At 45.5% G+C, this 21,549-nt stretch overlaps 1 protein-coding gene across 2 annotated transcripts in view; it reads left to right on the top strand.

The window, feature by feature from the left end:
* Positions 1-5,941: 5,941 nt before the first annotated feature.
* LOC146810239 (sterile alpha motif domain-containing protein 9-like) overlaps positions 5,942-21,549 on the top strand; it is an 85,957-nt gene continuing 70,349 nt past the window's right edge. The window contains exon 1 of one of the 2 annotated variants that reach the window (XM_085617233.1): positions 5,942-6,081. The gene's annotated coding sequence lies outside the window, so the exon portion shown is untranslated. The remainder of the gene's footprint in view (positions 6,082-21,549) is intronic. The other variant, XM_085617234.1, reaches the window with a different exon arrangement.

Here is a 21,549-nt window from a genome sequence, read left to right as displayed (position 1 = left end):
AATGTTTTGTAAGGCACTGGAGAGAAGTACAGGATGTTGACATTCAGGCCAAAAAAGGTTCAAATCTTACCCTCTTTAGTTGGTGGAAAATAGATGTGGCACAATATCCATTTTGCACATAGAAGGTTATGGCATTACTAAACGGTGGTGCCAAGATTCCACAAGATAGAAATAGGCAAGAACTGGACGGGGGAATTTCGTTTCCTGTTTCCATGTATCTTGCCCAGCCAGTATTTTTTTACATGTTTAATACTTGTAGTCCTTGGAATTCCATTGTGATACATGGGAACCTGCAATCCCTGTATAAACGTTTGCCTCTAATTTTCTTTTTAAAGGTGCCTTGTGACTTCTTTGGTCGACCACTTGTAATAAAGAAATGACATCGGCTCTTACATGTAATAACTTACTACAGCTGCGTTCTGACGTCAAAATGCCTGCTCACAGCAGCCAGGGTGAATGGCAGCATCTAGATGTGTGGCAGGCATCTGAGATGTGTATGAGAAGGGCAGCATCTGGATGTGTGTCGGGCATCTGAGATGTGTATGAGAAGGGCAGCATCTGGATGTGTGTCGGCATCTGAGATGTGTATGAGAAGGGCAGCATCTGGATGTGTGTCAGGCATCTGTGAGATGTGTATGAGAAGCATAATTAAAGCTGCAGTTTAAACAACAAAAACAAGAACTGTTTTTGATTAGGGAAGGGTGATGGTATTACTACGTATTATAAAGAATACTCTCCACCGTTTGTTAAAAGGATATTGCACCTTAGAGTTCCATAATCTAATAAATCAACTCTGCTTTCAAACTCATTGCTCTATATAGTCACGGAACTCCCGAGTGACTTGAAATATCCATACAGCAGGGGGTAATTTATCCCATATATAAATGCAGGGTTACAAATACCAGAATGCATGGAAATAAAGCATCGGCAAAGATGAGCTACTTCCACTGGGAATTGGGTAACTTGAGAGCTTTTTAATATTACTTTTAAGTATGTTCCACGTGAAACACATAAATCAATAGGTGTGCCTCACTGTTACTTGCAAAGAGAACATACAGCATATTGGATTCCAGTTTACATCTCTGATGCAAAGGAAGAGCAGATGCTTTTATAGGTTTACTTGTCAATCATCCTGAATGTGGCTGTCAGGAAAAAATCTAGCTTTTTCACAACCAGAATGGTTTTTCAAATTGTTGATGTTGTTTTTCTGAGTTTTTGGTTGAAGCTTGTGTTGTCGGATGGATTTTGAAGATGTTTCTTTTCTGTGCAAAGTCCAGCACTTAGGAGCTCTCTAATAATTAGGCCACTGTTGGGGAAACACATGATCATAATCAGATAAGTTGCATTAAAATGTCAGGCGGAGGTGAAATATCATTTGAATGGCAGCTTCTGGATGTGTGCCAGGCAGTGGCGGCATTCGTTGAAGGGTGTCATCTGGATGTGCATTGGGCATCTGTGAGAAGTGTATGAGAAGGGCATTATCTGAATGTGTGTCGGGCATCTGTGAGATGTGTATGAGAAAGACAGCATCTGGATGAGTGTCGGGCATCTGTGAGATGTGTATGAGAATGGCAGCATCTGGACGTGTCGGGCATCTGTGAGATGTGTATGAGAAGGGCAGCATCTGGATGTGTGTCAGGCATCTGAGATGTGTATGATAAGGACAGCATCTGGATGTGTGTCGGGCATCTGACATCTGTATGAGAAAAGCAGCATCTGGATGTGTCAGGCATCTGAGATGTGTATGAGAAGGGCAGCATCTGGATGTGTGTTGGGCATCTGTGAGATGTTTATGAGAAGGGCAGCATCTGGATGTGTGTCGGGCATCTGTGAGACGTGTTTGAGAAGGGCAGCATCTGGATGTGTGTCGGGCATCTGTGAGACGTGTATGAGAAGGGCAGCATCTGGATGTGTGTCAGGCATCTGTGAGATGTGTATGAGAAGGGCAGCATCTGGATGTGTCGGGCATCTGTGAGGTGTATGAGAAGGGCAACATCTGGGTGTGTATCTGTATCTGTGAGATGTGTAGGAGAAGGACAGCATCTGGGTGTGTGTCGGGCATCTGTGATGTGTATGAGATGGGCAGCATTTGGGGGAGTGTCGGCATCTGTGAGATGTGTATGAGAAGGGCAGCATCTGGATGTGTGGGGCATCTGTGAGATGTGTATGAGAGGCAGCATCTGGGTATGTGTCGGGCATCTGAGATGTGAATGAGAAGGGCAGCATCTGGATGTGTGTCGGGCATCTGTGAGATGTGTATGAGAAGGGCAGCATCTGGGTGTGTGTCGGCATCTGTGAGATGTGTATGAGATGGGCAGCATCTGGATGTGTGTCGGGCATCTGAAATGTGTATGAGAAGGGCAGCATCTGGATGTGTCAGGCATCTGAGATGTGTATGATAAGAGCAGCATCTGGATGTGTGTTGGGCATCTAACATCTGTATGAGAAAAGAAGCATCTGGATGTGTGTCGGGCATCTGTGAGACGTGTTTGAGAAGGGCAGCATCTGGATGTGTGTCAGGCATCTGTGAGATATGTATGAGAAGGGCAGCATCTGGATGTGTGTCGGGCATCTGTGAGATGTGTATGAGAAGGGCAGCATCTGGATGTGTCAGGCATCTGTGAGATGTGTATGGGAAGGGCAGCATCTGGGTGTGTATCTGTATCTGTGAGATGTGTAGGAGAAGGACAGCATCTGGGTGTGTGTCTGGCATCTGTGATATGTGTATGAGAAGGGCAGCATTTGGGGGAGTGTCGGCATCTGTGAGATGTGTATGAGAAAGAAGGGCAGCATCTGGATGTGTGGGGCATCTGTGAGATGTGTATGAGAAAGGCAGCATCTGGGTATGTGTCGGGCATCTGAGATGTGTATGAGAAGGGCAGTATCTGGATGTGTGTCGGGCATCTGTGAGATGTGTATGAGAAGGGCAGCATCTGGATGTGCGTCAGGCATCTGAGATGTGTATGATAAGAGCAGCATCTGGATGTGTGTTGGGCATCTAACATCTGTATGAGAAAAGAAGCATCTGGATGTGTGTCGGGCATCTGTGAGACGTGTTTGAGAAGGGCAGCATCTGGATGTGTGTCAGGCATCTGAGATGTGTATGATAAGAGCAGCATCTGGATGTGTGTTGGGCATCTAACATCTGTATGAGAAAAGAAGCATCTGGATGTGTGTCGGGCATCTGTGAGACGTGTTTGAGAAGGGCAGCATCTGGATGTGTGTCAGGCATCTGTGAGATATGTATGAGAAGGGCAGCATCTGGATGTGTGTCGGGCATCTGTGAGATGTGTATGAGAAGGGCAGCATCTGGATGTGTCAGGCATCTGTGAGATGTGTATGGGAAGGGCAGCATCTGGGTGTGTATCTGTATCTGTGAGATGTGTAGGAGAAGGACAGCATCTGGGTGTGTGTCTGGCATCTGTGATATGTGTATGAGAAGGGCAGCATTTGGGGGAGTGTCGGCATCTGTGAGATGTGTATGAGAAAGAAGGGCAGCATCTGGATGTGTGGGGCATCTGTGAGATGTGTATGAGAAAGGCAGCATCTGGGTATGTGTCGGGCATCTGAGATGTGTATGAGAAGGGCAGTATCTGGATGTGTGTCGGGCATCTGTGAGATGTGTATGAGAAGGGCAGCATCTGGATGTGCGTCTGGCATCTGAGATGTGTATGATAAGGTCAGCATCTGGATGTGTGTCAGGCATCTGAGATGTGTATGAGAAGGGCAGCATCTGGATGTGTGTCGGGCATCTGATATCTGTATGAGAAGGTCAGCATCTGGGTGTGTGTTGGGCATCTGTGAGATGTGTATGAAACGGGCAGCATCTGGATATGTCAGTGTAATGAATTTAATTTTTAGATGTCTTGCTTACGCCTATCAGATAATACAGCTCTCACACGATTGCTCAACACACACGAGGCAAAGTAAAGACTTTAACACAAATCAAACAACACCTTTAGAAAAGGGTTTTATCTTACAAAATGCAAGGACTCTCTCTTTTTGAATAAGGCTTGGGGTTTTTAATTAACAATGCTCCCTAACAGAAAGCTTTCTCAGATGCCAAATGCAGAAGGTTCAAATATACAAAGAGATATATATGTTTATATGCTAGCAATAATAACACACTTGGTAAATACAGCAGTTAAATGCATGAATAATACTGATAAATGAACAAGCAGCAAATAATATGAGATAAGACTCCAGCAAATATACTGGGACGTCCTGCAAGAGATCAGAAAGCTATATATACATCAAATAAGTACTTTGGAGGTGAACCTTGACTCACTCACACATCACAAAGAAAACACACACTCACTCACACATCAAATGATCACAGCCACTGGCTCACATCATCATGGCAATAACCAAAACTCAATACATCACCTGGTGCAAACACTGCATCTCAGACTGGGGAAGTTACACAGCTGTGGTTTGAGAGCTTCAGCAACCAGGGTACACGCTCCGAAATAGACGCATCCGCCCTCGCTCGGATTCCAAAACTCCCGGTTTCTGAGTCTGCAACCCTCAGCTTTAAACACACTCGAAGGTTCGAGAAAGACCGCCCCCCCCCGGGCCAGAGGAATCTTACCAGAACTGGCCAGGTTCCAAGCAAGCATTCCCAAGGCAGGTAGGAGCTCACACGTTCCCTTCTTCAAATCTTGCATGTTCCAGCCTCTATCTTGACGAAGCTCACAAACATAAACAATACCTCACAAAAACAGAAAGACCTTGAACGTGAATAACCCAAGCAACTTGCAAGTGCTGCTGTGCACGCAGAAAAGCTGAAGCAAGGCAAAGTCAGGAAAAAGGATGACATGAGGTCATGTCAAAGCCAATAGTAAGCACTTCGTAATTCTCATCAATGTACAACACAATGCACAACTGCTTATAGATTCACACACTTCATCTCTCAATGTACAACACCGAGCACATGTGTGCATCACTGCCCACAAAACTGTACTTCAAAACCAAAAACTACATTCCACAACTCTCTCTTTCACGCTTTCAAATGCACATCCCACACGTTCTGTTCTTGGCAAGCCTGTCTTACTCTGTGACAGCTCCCACTGAAAGACAGCAAGATTACAAGAAAGAAGAGAAGCAAGGCATAGGCAGGACCGTCGTACATTCAGGCTAGGATAAAATAACACACTAAAGTCAGTTAAACAATGGTAGTCAAAGGACATCACTGGGTGTCAAACCACAAGAGTGCCTCTATCACTACATTCAGGCATCTGTGAATGAGAAGGACAGCATCTGGGTGTGCGTGAGGCATATGTGAGATGTGTATGAGAAGGGCAGCATCTGGATGTGCGTGAGGCATCTGTGAGATGTTTATGAGAAGGGCAGCGTCTGGGTGTGTGTCGGGCAGTGCTGAAATGATCATGTGAACGGCAGTGTCTGGATGTTTGGCAGCCAGTCGTGAAATTATCTGTGGGGAATCATCTTTGTGGCAGGCATCTGGCTGAATATCAGGCAGTGATGAACTTTCTTGCCGCGAAATATCGGGATCTAACGCAGGCACTGGTGATCCTATTGGAAGGGATACATTAGCTTTATGCCAGGTAGTGGTGAAATTATTTGTAGGGAAATATCTAGATGCATGTCAGGCAGGTGTGAGGTTTTTGGATTGTTGTACACGGTTATGTGGTAAAGGGCAGGTATGCCCTGATATTATTTTCTACCTTCTCTTCCAAGTTAAGTGTTATATATTATTTCGTATGTATTGTGTACGGTTTTAATTAATCTAAACTATAACATTAATTTTAAAACTGAACCTTATATCTTTAAACTCTGCCATAACAGACAGCATGTAGTCTAAAATGGTTTCGCAGGTGACATGACTTAGATGGCATCTGACACACGGGAGCACTTGTGAAGCTTACAAAGACACGCCTCGTGCCTGAGAAGGCTTCAACCTCCCCTGCTAAGCTACTCCCCCAAAGCACCGTCTGAGCTCCATCGTTCTTCACCGATGCAGGGTGGACACTGGACAGAAAACCTGCGTCGCCGGCGAAATCCCCCAGCAGGAGCCGCGGGCATGAACGCGGAGCCGGCGTCGTCCTCTCTGAAGTCCTGGTACTGCTCTCTTTTCTTTAGATATGTGTTTTGTTTGTGTCTCGCATGCTGCAGATGGGGTTTGTGGACCTTGCACTGCGGCGCAATCGCCCGCCCTGACCTTAGATACATAGAGAGCTGGAAAAACTACTCGGGGGTGGCTTTGCTAAAATCTAATTCTGCTCTTACGTTTTCCATTATGTGTTCGACTTGATACTCACTTTGTAATTTATCATTCCTCCCACTTCTTTTTCCGGTTGGCTCGCTGCTGGGTTGCCATCAGTGACTGAGATGTCTGAACCACACCCAAGCACAAAATGGTCCCTTTCATCCCCTTCTCAGTGGAGCCCATTTTCTTAGATCTGGGGTTAGCCATGACCTTTTGGTTTTACTAAAGCGATATATTTTAGCTCTTGCGTTAGCCAAGATCTTTTGATTGTACTAAAATGTCATACGTTATAATTAGTTATAGAAGTTTTCAGACAGCTTTGATGTCCCACTGGGCTGTTGTATCATTCACGTTTATTTTCTGCCACTCCTTCCCACATACAGCACAGGGCACAGGTCAGCCCTCTTCAGCCAGTGGGTCACTTTACTGCGAGTGAAGGCATGGCCCCCTTTCACACGGAGCAGCACGTCACAAAGTATGTCCCTTCAGTGCCAAGGATTACTATGACAACAAGTGGTTACTGTAAACAAAAAATATGTTTGTTTTTAGCCAATATATTTTTTTTTTATATTGTCAAGGGCCCCCCAGCAGCTACCCCCAATAATGCAATTTTACAGAAACCATAACAAAAACAAGCACTGACAAAGCCAAAACGCCAGACCTATTGGATTTGTATTGTCTTTGCCAATGCTTATTTTTTCATGCAGGGTACCTTTCTCGCATATATGTATCTGCGTTGGTGCTGGTAATTTTAGTCCAAAACCCAGATAGTACTACCAGCTTGGGACCATGCGGACATGCTCGGGAGTGTGATTGTTGCTCATGGCAGATCCATCCATTACTACTGCGCCTGGTTATTTGGGGCAAGAAAACCAAAATATATCCTTGAAGCAGGCAGTGATAAAGACAGTAGGCGTGGTGTTGATATAAGGCATGTAGGGACTGAAAACACCAAAGGCACTCGGAGAACATACATATAATGTAATGTATTGCAACATTTATATCTATTTACTATTTCCAAAAAAGCTATTCCAAAACCTTCTCAGAGATGATCCCTACCCTACTCTACCAATTTCCTGCGCTCTGTCACTGCCCCTTAGCCTATCTGGGGCAGGTCACGAGTCGGGGGTGCGCGCGGGTACACGGAGTCCACCCACTCTTTTCACAGGGTGGACGCCGTCCCCCCTGCTAAGAAGTTGGGCCCCACAGAAATATGTCGAACTTGTCCCAGTGTCATTTTGAAACACCGGGCGGGACACGTTCATCAGCTCCTGCACGTTGTCTGCTTTCAATGCCCAGCAGCAAAGTGCAGGCAGCGAGGGGGCTTTCTTTTCCACCTCCAGCTGGGCAACAATGAAGATGGAAGTTACGGGGCCATCAGGCCTCCATTTGATCGAGTAGGGGGGGGACCGAAGGCATCCTGGAACCTCACAAATGCACCAGCGACAAAGTAAAAGCACACAGCTTGTTATCTCTTCAGATGCCTGCTTTACTTTGTTGTATATAAGTGCATGCACTTTAAGAATGTCATATGGGTTGGTCTGTCTCAGTATTTACACAAATAACAATTTAAATAGCACAGTTTTATTTCTTTTATATTGCACTTTACATAACATATACATTATCCATTCTAAATAAATCATTTAAGTGTGTAAATTAATGTACAAGATTTGTTGCATGAGACAGTCAGGGCAGAGGCGCAACTACAGCCAAATTTCGGGGGGGGGGGGCTAAGAAACAATTTCGGGTGGGCAGGGGGCTGAATCTTTAAGCAATAGGCAGAGTGGAGCTGCGGGGGCTCTTAGAAGGGGTGAAACAACAGCGAGGCCTCATTAACATGCAAATGGTCTTTTAAAGACCTGTGAAGTGCTCGGGTGCGGCTGTGTGTGTGCCCGGGAAGCTGTCTCATCCGGGCTGCCACACACGACAGGGGGGTGGGGGGGCTGAAGCCCTGTGAGTCCAATGGGTGTTGCGCGCCTGAGTCAGGGTTACAAGGTGTATTAGTCAAATACACTTCTTAGCTCATTGTGGTCTACTAGTAGCATTACCATTTATTAACTGCAAGTAACAAAAGGATCTCTATGTTGTAATCCACTTACATACCTACATGAAATAAAAATCTGTGATCTGCATGTTACATGATGGGCTTTGCAGGAGACCACATTAAAAAAAAACCCATATTTTATTGCATTTTCAGTTGGCATATGTAATAACATGCACATATCAGAACACCACTTCCAGTGAGGTCACTTTCTGTGATGCTACGTGGAATGTCACGCTTCGTGATGTCATGTGCTTTGATAGCACGCATCATGATGTCACTTAAATACTTCCTGACTTAGTCAGTCTCCCCACTTCTTTTTTTAGGACTTGTGACCTGATCTAGGGTATTGTTCTCCGTGCACGGCGGCTGCTTTTATGTTTCATTTTTGGTATAGAAATTCACTGTCTTTTAGTGGTAGGGCTCAAGCGTAGCTGTGGCGGTGGGCACTGCGCACTATAAAGCGGAAGGGGTTCTGAACCTACTCGGCAGTGCCCTTTAATACTCCGCCTCGTCCCCTCTCATCTGAGGGCAGCCATCTGGTATTGTCATGCACCCTATCGCAGTTTCAAGTAGTTAACCTAACTTCTTTCGACTTTTTTTTTTCTTTTTCGTAAACGAGCATCCGGCCCTGTAGTTTGCTGCTTCTGGCCTACAGACAAGGCAATTAGTACTGCGTACTATATATTTTTTTGTCTCTTGTCTTTTACCTGAATGGATAAAAAAAAGTTTCTGTTTTATTCTCTGGGTAAGCATTTTAACCTTCCCAGGAACATCATTAGACAACAGCATTTTGTTGCCTGACTTGGACTAACAATAACATGTTTTTATTCTTTTGAAGCAATGTAAACAACAGTGTTACTATTACCTAATTTAATAGTTGACTCAACCATGTTGGGATTCCATTCGTCACCTGCAAGACACACCGGGGTACCTCTCACTGAAATATTTTTGTTCCTTGTTATTACATATCCTCAGTGATAAATACCACGGGGTTGGGTGCAACGCCTTATACCAAGGTGGGTGAGTGGTGGTGGCATTCTGCGGCATGAGAGTTGTGCCTTTTTAGTACTTTGTAAAATCTCTTGTATTTAAAATATTGAAAGGGGTTTAGGGTTTTTTTTAATGCTGAGGGTTCTCAAAAAAATTCTCCAGTTCATTCCGTTTGAATTACAGAAAACGGTGATGAGGGCTCTCATTGCCTCGAAGATGGACTATTGTAATGCCCTCTATTTAGGTACCTCTAAATACTTGATTAAAAAAACTGCAGTCCCTACAGAAGGCTGTAGCAAGGACACTACTGAAGGTCCCCAAGTTCAAACCAATTTCTCATTTAATGTATGGCCTTCACTGGTTGCCGGTGGAGAAGAGGATCGCCTTTAAGGCTCTTTGTTTAATCCACAAGGCCCTTTATAGAGCCAGTCTGTCTTTTTAGGTCTCGCCTGACCCAGCGCATGTGCTGGTCTGGCAAGACTTATTGAGAGGGCTCCATAAAGTGCTACCAGGCCAGCCTAGAGCCACAATGCATGTGCGCGGGCGCGCGCGCCGCGCTCTACCGCCATTACTTTCACTTTTGAGGCCGCGTGGCCGCTTTGATATTTGATTGTGATCGCGATCACTTTCGCGGCCGCATGGCCGCTTTGCATAGCCAATAGGTCTCGCTTTTGGGACCGTATCAATATTTAGTTATGCAAATGTTGCATGGCGAAACACTTCTAAGGTCCCAAAGGCGAGTTCTATTGGCTATGCCAATGCTTGTTTTCAATATCAGCTCTCCTGGTACATGCTCAGCAGGAACCTCAGATCAAGCTCTGCACGTATGGTCATGGTCCCAAGAATTAACAGAGCAAAATGGGGCGGAAGAAGGCTCGTATACTGTGGTGGGAAGCTATGGAATTCCCTGCCTCTTGCACTTCGCTCACAACCCATCTTGCAGCAATTCAGGAAATAGCTGAAGACCTGGCTATTCCCACTATAAATTACTGAGCGACACCTAAGATATCCCCTTAGGCTGTGGCCGCCCTGGGTCTTGGTCCGTTTAGCGCTAAGACTCCCTCGGGTATTGCGCGCTTTTATAAAATTACTTCATTCATACTTCATTCATACCCTGCCAATACTTACCTAAACTTACCATTAGTTGATTACAACATCGCTCCAATTTACATGCTTCTGATTGGCCAGCATGTCATCTGCACGTTGTCTGCTTTCACTGCCTGCTCTGCTTTGGCGTCCATGCCGTGGAGCTTGGCCCAAGTACAGCTTCTGGTCACTGCGCACTGGCTACTACCCAGTGTCCTTCCACTGGCTACTCACTCCCAAGGTACTTTTTTCAAATTAATTTCCAAATGAGTGCTCCATACAAGTGCATCTGCACGCCATCTTCTCTCCTCCCAGCTTCTGGGCATTCTTACATTTTTTGCATTTCTGAACGAGCACTCCATACGAGTACATCTGCAGGATGTCTTCTGCCCTCCCAGCTTCAAGGCATTCTTACATTTTTGTTTTTCTTTAAGATAGGTATCATTGTATTGTGGTATTGGCGCCATGATTATGTAGTGTATTACTAGTTTTATTTGAATGTGACCAGTTTAATACTCATGTCTAAAGTATGGTGTTTTCAAAATTTAACATATGTAAATAAATAAAAAAAATTGATTTACTACGTTCTATGGCGAAGAGCTTAACACGTCCCCGGAGTATTTTGCTGAGACGCCCCCACGGATCATAGGCTGAGGGCAGAAACAGAGCAGACCATTCCATAAGAGCAGAGCCAGGAAAGGACACAAGTCCATCTGCTGTGTGGATCCAGTTCACTCATACTGTATTAAATGTACTTGTTAGAATCAGTTTTCAACACACTTGGTACCAGGACAATGTGAAACTTGAGCTGCCTTTCTCCCAGCCATGCCACCAGCACCACATTTGCCAGTAATTGGCTGATTATGCCATGAGCAGGAAGAAGCCCGGTTTGGGTTTCATTGGCAGGGTTCTCAAAAGCGCTCTGAAGTGTTGCCCTTGGCAGGGTTCTCAAAAGCGCTCTGAAGTGTTGCCCTTGGCAGGGTTCCAAAAGCGCTCTGAAGTGTTGCCTGCAGCCAGTGTTACACTCTCGCCCTGCAGCAGGTACCTACTGCCCTGTCCAGACAGAGACAGCCCTTCACCCAGTTAAACAAGCATTGGCAAAGCTAATAGGTTGCGTGTCTGCAAAATCTATTGGTTTTGTCAATGTTTTTTTAGACATGTTACCCAGTTGCGCAACCTTAAAGTTAAATAAGCACTGTGATGCGCCCAGCGTTGATCGCATCTTAGTGCTTTTTAAAACTTTAAGACATGCTGCACAGCAGCTCATGCTGCTGTGTAACATGTCTAATAAAACATTGACAAAACTAATAGATTTTGCATAGGCGAAACCTATTGGCTTTGCCGATGCTTGGTCTATAGAGGGCTGCAGTTGAGGTATAAGAACAACACAATAGCATAGCAGCATACACCACATTACCACACCCCAACAAGACAATAAAACAATAGCAATACTAGAGAGCACAACAACACATTACAATACTACAACAAAATAACACAACATACAACGAATCACCACAGCACATGATAACAATACAACACCACCAAAAACACAACACCAGAACACAACATATCACCAAATCCAGAACACAACAAATCAACATATTTCAACAATACTTCAAAAGAAGATAACACAAAATTACTATTGCCCAATTTAAAGGTACCCAACTTGCATACCTCGGCTCGATGGAAATCTGAGACTGCCTTTTCAGAATTTGAACTTGTGATTACATTGTTGCATTTTCATCTCATTGAGCCATTCTGACCATCACAAAACCAGAGCACAATGGAATAACAACATGCATCTCTCAAACTAACAGTTACCCTCAGAGGAGGCTCCTCCACAAGAGCGGAGCAGGCAAACACACATAAATAAAATGGCATAATAATGTTATTTTATTTTGCCACCAGCTCGCGCTGTGTACAGCGTAAGCATTAGGCAGGGGCGGGGCTGAATCCTGCTATTGTAGGATTACTGCTTCCCCTTTCAGTGCACATGTCTGGTTGGCCGGCTGGCTACCTATGGCCAGCCCGGTATGCGCACTGTCGATCCCAGCAATCCCCAGCAATGTGAAACGACCATTGGATTACTGGCACTGGCCCTCAGCCTCAAAATGAGCACTGGGTTAGCCTGCTCCCACCAATACTGGAGCAGCTCTCACGCCGATGAACCTTAAACCGGTCCCAGGATGTTTGTTTCTGGTCCAGGAAAAACATGGCTTGGCAGTTCGGGCTGGACTGTTCCCATGAGGCACAGGGGCAGACTGATTTGCATATGGCCATGTCTGAACCGGGGTGGTGGAGTGAGCTAAAGAATGATGATGGATTAAACCCAGATCAGTTGACTGGGGGTGAGTGTTTGATTTGCTCAAACGCTTCGTCCATCATCCCCTTTGGTATCTCACGCTGATGAGAGCAGCTCCAGGATTGGTTGGATTTGCGTTCCACTGAGCAGGAAGGAAAGAAGTCCTTCCATTCCTGCTCGTGGATGCGGGAGAGAAGTGCCATGCCTGGAGAAGTGTGGCATCTATGGTGAGTTTGGCGCAATTGCGCCCACCATATTTCATAACCGGTAGCTGCCATGGGTCACACTCATGGGGGAACTGTGGGAGTCACTGGCCCTACCATAACTAAATGCATCCTCGTTCTTAATCATAAGGTAACGACTGTCAATTCGACCAGTGATATTTCAGGGACCATAAGGGCTAGCAAGATGGTACAAATGGTTACAGAATCAGGGCAACTCTATGAGCCTGTAGAACCAGTCTGCACAAGGAAGGTTTGAAGGCTAACGGTCTCCTGGTCCTTCTGGGGACTCAGAGATAGGGATACAGGCAACCTAAGAGCACGAGACGGGTCATGGACAATGCAGTCAATGCCTTCTCTTTGTCACAAGGTAGTGCAGCAGCTCTTCGACCCAGATGCTCTTGTTGCTTACTCCTGGGCAGCTTAGCTGTTGCGACCTTGCTGCCCCTGGGCAGCGCTGTATATTCAACTGGCTGTTGAGCTGTCCTCACTTAGGCGTTCAGTCATCTGGGTCTCGTACAGATTTTGTTTCGATCAAGACTGCATCTTTGGGCAGGATCTGTCCATATCCCCAGCAGGTAGGTAGGATCTCCATCCCTCCACCAGTCACAGTAAAAATGCAACACTGTGGGCTTTCCTGACTCAGCCCTAGTGTGAAGGGGGAATGGCAACCACACAGCCATGCCCATCCTGGCCTCCGCTTGTGCACATTCCATTCTCAGTCACCAGATGACGACTAAAGAATAAACCACGTACTGGTCGAGAGGTCCACTACTTGTACACTCTCTACATTCTCGTGGCCAAGGCAGGGTGCTGGAGCCAACCATAGGATTTGCTACTTTCAAAAGATTATGGCTCGTGCAAACCTGGAGGAGCAGCCGGTCCTTGTCATTGGCCTGATTTGTTAGCTTCTGAGCCCAGAGGTCCCAGTAAAGACGGTTTTGACTGGTTCAGGTGTGATATGTATTGGTCTCTGACTGAAGTCTACCCCTGCACCCGTAACCAAGGGAGATGAGTACAACACAGAAAATAGGGATTTGGTCTGTTTCACACAATGTAGGGGAAACCTACGTTGGACAAAGCGAGATCACTGGAAACCTTACTGAACTACCAGACACACAGGTTTCATGGAAGGGAGCAGGAAGGGTATATGTGGAGGCTGGGACCCCACATTTAACCAGTCCACCAATCACACTTACACACAACATGCCTCCTTAGTACATGTCCAAACATGGTGAAGGCAAGGAGCCAAGGTATGGAAAATGGATGGACATTTAACTGAGGAGAGCTTGTATTTCGCTCACAGGGATACAGGTAAAAGTTCCTGTGAGCATCTCACCATAATCTTACAGCCACCAACTCCACTCACCACAAAACCTGGCTTGTCAAGGCGGTAGTCACTCTTTGTCAGCAAGGGGGTGCATGTTGCTCTGACATCAGCACATAGCTGAGAATGACATGGAGCACCTCCAATCGGCTCACAAGCTCGCCAAGTTCCCTGGAGGAAGACATTGGGTGAGCTAGAAGTCTCCAAGGACAGGGCGGCACTGCTTTTCCAATTCATGCAGAGGAATTGCGCCCCAGACCCTTGCGAGGTAGTTCCTTATAACAGACAATGCAAGCTCTTCCTAGAATACTCTGTCATCAAGCATGATTAGCCACTCCCGATTCCCCTGTATTCCCCCAGTTGGACATATAACAATAGCACTGCATTCCCACAGCCATGCTCACACACTTGGACTGTAGTCTCTCTCTCTCTCCCTCTCTCTCTCCCTCCCTCCCTCCTGTAGGAAAGAGGCTCAGGATACTATAATATTATAAAGTGTTTTTTTAAATACAATGATAAGACATGAAAACGACATTTCGTGAAGTAAAGGCTGCATTTAGAAATTAACCTCAGTACAAATGCAGAGTAATATATGCGGCTTTCTCGTCATGCAAACACAGTCCCATGCTCTCTTTTTAAAAGGCTAGGAGTACAAGAACATTCACAGCATGTCAGGCTGTATTAGATCCAGCGCCTGTAAATCTCCTTCTGCTGCCTGCTCTTGTGTTTGCTGTTAATGAAGAGCTGTTTCTACTGCTAGAGACTGGGGCAAGATGAAGGAGACGTGGCCGATTATACATCAGGAAAATAGAAATATCCGCTTCATAAACATATTTTGTATCTACCTCTGCTTTAATGGTGAGTTCTTAAACGGAGGATAGTTCTGGAATCGTGTTTCTCTGATCACTAACAGTGTGGATGGCTTTAGTTGGGGCACCCAGTATCCCACACTGACCGTGAGCTCAGTGCTGTGCCCAAGACTGGAGAGTAATGCAAAGCAATCAGGACTGTGGACTTCTCTGTTTGACCATCTAGTCAGAAACAGAAGTAAATTGGGATGGGTTCTTTTGATATCTGTATTGGATGTTTTGTCTTTGCATATCCTGCCCTGGCATAATCCACCACATTAAGGAAACTTCCGGTTTGCAAAATCTTTTGTGGAACAAACCACTGGAAATCAAATGCCGTTCTTCGTGACACTACATTGAAAGTACATTATCAACATCTTGTGAAAGGCAAAATACTGAGTCCTTTGTTGATAAGGATGTGGGTGTGAGAGAGAATCCCAATCTATGATTGCCTATATAATTCGTTCAGATGAGTTAAAGTAATTTCAGATTTGCAGATGGACAATCTACATAGATTCGAAATGCACCGACTTAGTTTGGCCTCATTCTATATATAAAATCCAACTCCCTGTTCTGCCAAATACTTGTTCATAAGCTCTAAACCGCTATAATAAACGATTACCTGGAAGAGACATTTTGGAACCTGTTACAGAATTGGCAGTGTACGTCTACCATTATGGATCCCTCTACCACCTTTCAACAACATCCATATTATGAATATGATCATAAAAGTTGTCCTTTCCCTCTGGATGATTCAGAGAAACAATAATAAATACACACTATAACTTATTCAAAATGATTACCACATCACCTTGCAAAGGCCAATGTAAAGAGTTAGAACACTGGCGCTGAGGTCTGGTTAGCAGGCCTCACTGCATTCTCAGAGTTGAAAATGACTGATGCCAGCAGCATAAGTCCAGAACTTTGGGGGTGATCATGCAAATAAGTTACGGCCTTATTTACGAGAAAGTGACTCAACGCGGTGCTGCAAGCCATTTTGCTGCAAAGCACTGAGTCACTTTCAAAGCACAGGGATGCGTCATATCTATAACTATATGACTGATCCTCTGCTCCCCCCTGCGCTGGCACACAATTGGGGCAATGCGCCGATGCACCATGGTGCAAGGGTGCCTGCGGGGCGGGGAGATTGTTTTTATGGGGGAAGGTATTCCTCTTTCTATGTATGTCTATGTGTGCTGCATAATGCACCACGCATAGAAAGAGGAAATAACGAGGAGAAATGAAAACATTTCTCCTCATTGCGCCTCCCTACGTCGCTCAGGTTTACAATTTCTCATAAATCTGGGAATGTGTCGGGTTCCATGGGTGTTGTGTGGGACCACCCAGAGCAACACCCATTAAACTCCCCTTTCACGCAAAGTGCTGTGTGGAAAAGGGCCGTATTGGCAAGGAGACGAAAATCAACTCAGGGTGTCTTTACGTTTCCTTGTAAATATGGGGCAGCAAAATGCGCCGCCGCTGTGTCATAAAAAGTGACGCATCGGCGGTGCAAGGGGCTTGTTAATATGCCCCTTAGAGTTTAGGTGACAGATATCCCGTCCGCCATATTACAAGTGCCATTGGCTAGAACGCACCTGGAATACAGCAGACGGGACATCTGTGACATTCATGACGAAGTAACCCATCCGCCGAACTCTAAATCAGGCTCTCAGTACTTTCTCGTAGATGTTCTGACTCTCTACCTTATGTTTATTAGCGCACTGATGGCCTAGCGGGGAGTAACTGTTATACAGATTTGAGGCAAAGAACTAAAGAAGTATCTGAAGAAATATAGACTCAATGACACCTGATTCAGATGGTTAATAAATCGCCTTTGGCTCTACCACTTGTACTAGAACTTGCCTGATAAAGCGGCTTTATCTGCCAACCCTGTCTCCTAGATAGCCAGTGGTTGCTCCCAATCAGGGTGCTATATTTGAGCTAATTCACTGCAGAGCACTGGTGTAGGCTTTGGAGCCGAGCAGGGACAGGAGATGAGGGGACACTTCTGCACTTTGCTGTCGGTGGGTTCAGCTGATGACGTCCCCGGCAGAAAGCTTACGTAGGGATTTGATTTCTGATGCTGCTTGGTTGTCACACTGGAGGCTCGGTGTTCAGAGTTCACCCTTTTTGCAGAAGTGTCCTTGCCTTCTTAGCTTTTTTAAAGGTATTTATTCCAAATTTGACACAATTCTTAGACGTATGTAACCAGCACTAGGCATACATCTACCCTAATTGAAGTCAACCCGTAATCGGGTAAGTTCTTTTCACCAGTTGTACGACTGAACAATGCAGGATAAAACGTTGCATGCCTTAAGCACGCATTTTTCACCCTGCATTTTCTTACAACGCATGTGTTTTTACAACGTATGCCATTAGCAAGCATTGTATATATATATATATATATATATACATATATATGTATTCGTAACCATGATCAAGTAAACTGTTTACGAAACACGTCGGTTGTTCCTCAAACTGGATACCTGGTAAAATAAACTAACTGGGGAAGCTAATTTCTGCGAGTGCGGTTTTCTTAATCCTAAGGATTAGTGTGGACACATATATATGTATATATATATATATATATAAACAAAGTATTTGTGGGGGGAGACACCCCACATCCCCAACTTATCTCAAATGCAAGGCAAAGGCATGCATTATAAAAACATATACATGGTAAAAACATGCGTGCTAAAAAATGCATGGTTAAGGCACAACGTGGTTAAAACCTCGTTGTAAAGGCTGTTTCCCCTTTTCACCATGTGAAATCTCAATCAGTCGCGAACTTGAAGAGGCGCTAGAAAAGAGATCTGATTGGTAGAAGGGTTATTCCCTGGATAGCAATTGGAATGAATGTCCCTGAAACCTTGGAAAGTCACAGGGCATGGTCACCGCACTGAGACCTATGATTCAGGGTGAAAATGTATCACCAACTGCATAACAGTCAGAAGGAGCATTGGGCAGCGGTGGAGGCAGGGGAAGGAGCGACGTGGTCGGGCATCTGTTGAATTGTCAAAGGTGTGAAACGTAAAGGGTTGGTGTGAACAATCGCAACAGGTGAAATATGAAAGTGCTGTGACGTAAACATCGGTCCTCAATTGCATTAAGCAGGCTGAGTGCGCAAGCCGAAGCTCCTCTTGGTTTTCTTGCTGGGGTGGAGGGGTGCACTTTTAAGCGTTATTTGACCGAAATAGGCTATAAAGACATGGACTCTGGTCAGAACACTCTGCAATCATTCAAGTCCAGTCAGAGTATGCCCTGCACGCCTAGCCACTTCCAAAGAAGTTTGGGGTCTCCAATACGAAAGCCTTGAAAAGAATGGTGCCAAATGAGGATTCTTTTCTCTACAATTTTCTTTAGAGTGGCTACAAATCCCTGGGCGTTAGTGGTAGTTCTAAAATACGGGTGCAAGGGAGCGGCCTGCTGGAGCCCAACATGACCACCTCAGAGTGCAGCTCCAAGCGCCGCAGCCATCTTGATCCAGTCCAAGTTGCCCCTGAGGATGAGTTGGGACAAATAACTCCAAAAGGAGCTGCCCACTGCACTGGGATCATCCAGAGTGCTGCAAGAGAAAGAATACTGTGACCGGAGACTGGCAGCAGCAAGATGGGAACAGCGGAGAGTGTATTGGGCCATCGGAGCCCAGCCATAATAGGGACCACCAGCAAGCCTGAAGGTACTCTTGTACTCACACAGACGTGTCGGTGGAGCGGCCTACCCAATGTCCGCACCAGAATCGCTCCAAAATAAATCCAGATGCAAAGTCGAGTGACAAGCCAGCGTTGTGACACTCCAATCTCCAGTTTGAAAACACCCTGTAGGAGGTGAGGTGGTGCTTTGGGCTCCCAGCACCTGGGGAAAAGGGAATTTCAGCTGAGGGGTGAGGACTGTTGCCTCCAAGGACACCCCAACATTAAAAAAACCTCAGTGGAACCAGTGCGTCCACCTCCCACAGTTTAAGAGCACACCGTGTACCAGATACGATATTAGAGTGAACATATGCACCATTAATATGTGGGGAAGTAACTCAATATATTGACTTCCTGAAATGTAAACTAAAGAGGGCCTGAATTCCAGCACCACTTGGACCCCAGTGCAGCAAAGCGTCGCATAGAGTGGGCTTTTTATTGATGGCACAGGGTGACACCCTCAAAAGAAGAAGAGGAGTACTGCGCAGGCTCGCTCTACCTCCCATAAATGTTAAGTCTTACCACGAGAGGCGAGAACACTCTTACAAATGGTAGTCAGTGTGTTAGTTTCTCTCAAACTGATTGGCAGGCCTTCGTTTTTTTTTTTTTTTTAAAGGATCTCACCTACTTTTTGACCTCGTGGCATGCATCATCGACTCCTCACCTGGATACAATCCATAGCCAGGTGGGCTCAACCTTGTTTGACTAGACTCGGCCTCCCAAGGGAACACGTGGATAAACAAGCCTCTAGACTGGACGCCAACACGGCTGAGAGGTAGGTCTCAAAGAAGACCACGCCACAAATCATGTTCTAGATGTAGAAACAACTGGGAGCTAAGTTGCTAAAGCGAACAAACATTGCTAATGCCAATAGGTCTAGCGTTTGGAAGCTATTGGCTATCCCAATTGCTTTTGGTGGTGCTACACAGCATCATCCAAAAAGAAGTTACAAGGAAAAAAAAAAACGTGCTCATGTCAGACCACAAGCGTGCACCAGCAGAATGAGGCCGGGACCATTTGCATTAATTTTAGTTACCCATCCAAGATGGTGATCACCAGTTGGGTCAGTTGGAACAATAAATGAAAAATGTAAAGATTTTTTTAAGACAAAAGCACCAATTGAAACAAAAAAAGGTCAGTGGGTGGTAGATGTAGGAGCAGGTGGAGTGAAGTAGGGGAAAAGCAGCATACGGAGGGGAGGGCGGTGAAGCAAAAAATATAGAGCACATACCACAGAAGCACACTGGCGAGAAAGAGCAACAGAGAGCGTGGGGTAGCAGAAGAGAAGCGGATGAACAAGAAAGAGCAGTGCAGAGGGAGGAATATACATGGATAAGAGAGGGCAACAGGGAGCAGGAGAGAAACACATAAGGGAGACAGCTGGAAAACGCAAGCTCGCATGGAGTGCGTAAGCAAAAATAAATGAGACCGTGAATCGTGAGAGATGGGGAGAAAAGCACATGGATGAGAGAGAGGAACACAGAGTGGGTGGGGAAGAGACACACAAGAGGGAGACAGCTAGAAAACACATGCACTCTTGTGTCATGCTTAAGCAAAAAGTAATTCTAAAAGTGAGCAGTGTAAGGACACAAGGTGCAGGCACATAAATAATCGCCCCTGCAGCGCAGGCATTCTTGCAACATGGTGCTAGGGTGCCTACACTGGTGCTAGGCAGCTTTATTAGCGCCAGTGCTAGGGGAAACACAGGGGTGCGCCGTATTTTTTGTAAATATGGTGCATCCCTGCATTTTAAACAAGTCTGAGTACGGCATTACCAATTTTGGCGTAACACACCGCTCTGACATTTAGATGTAATATCTCCCTTTTTGGCGCTGCCCCAGTCTTGTAAATATGGGCCAGCGTCAAAAAGTAATGGGTGTTGTAGCGGAACGCCCACTGCAACACCCATTGCACGCCCCTTACATGCTAAGTGAAGCGTGAAAAGGGGCCTTATTCACAAGGCTTCGCGCCGCTTTGTAAATAAGGAGATGGGGATATCGCCACTAGAATGTAGCTAAAAGTGACGTTCTGGTGGCGATATCCCCTTGTAAATATGCCCCATTGTCTCTTAAACATGTGAGTAGTGGGCAACATAACTCCATGCAAAGTTCAATCCACACTAACTCAAGGGCATACCCTGCGCTAAGCGAGGGAGCACGAGCAAGCACCCAACATCGCCTTTGCAAGAACCACAGGGCAATTTGGGAAGTTTATTATTCACCCAACACTCTCCTGAATTTTCGTACCCATAGAAAGTTATAAGTTCCAAAAAATGCAATGATCTACGTTCTCATAAGTGAGTTCCTAAAGCTGCAACGGTCTAGGTTTTTTCTGTGCTCAGGTTTCCATCTGTACAGGTACAACCAGTGCAGCCACATTACCTGCATATTTGAGGTTTTAGGTGTGTCCCTTTTAGATATGACTTTGAAAGTGCACGAGCCAAGCCTCTCTTGTGTCAAAGGATATTTAATGCGCTACTCACAATGAAACGCAGTAGAAGTCACGGCTGGTATTCAATGCTGCGATGGGCCACTCCTCAGTTACATTTGCTTGCCTTTTCTTAAATTCATAAGAGTTGAAATCAACTCACAAAACTTGTTACTTGTTTAAGATCATTTTGAGAAAGGGACCAATTGCACATGTAAAATAGGGATTCGTATTCATGGACTGTAATTGGGGAAGAGGTCTCTTGTGACTGCAAAATATGAAATATGTGGCGAGTTTTCCTCTGTCTGCGTAAAACCCAGGTGTGGAAAAGTGGCTTTTCATAGTGCATTGTAGAGGGGTGTCAATGAAATTGGTGTGAACTC

The sequence above is a fragment of the Triturus cristatus genome, chromosome 7 (genome assembly GCF_964204655.1).
Source record: "Triturus cristatus chromosome 7, aTriCri1.1, whole genome shotgun sequence".
NCBI classification, from domain to species: domain Eukaryota; kingdom Metazoa; phylum Chordata; class Amphibia; order Caudata; family Salamandridae; genus Triturus; species Triturus cristatus.
The sequence above is the reverse complement of the archived record's forward strand: the minus strand, read 5'-3'. Positions and strand labels throughout refer to the sequence as shown.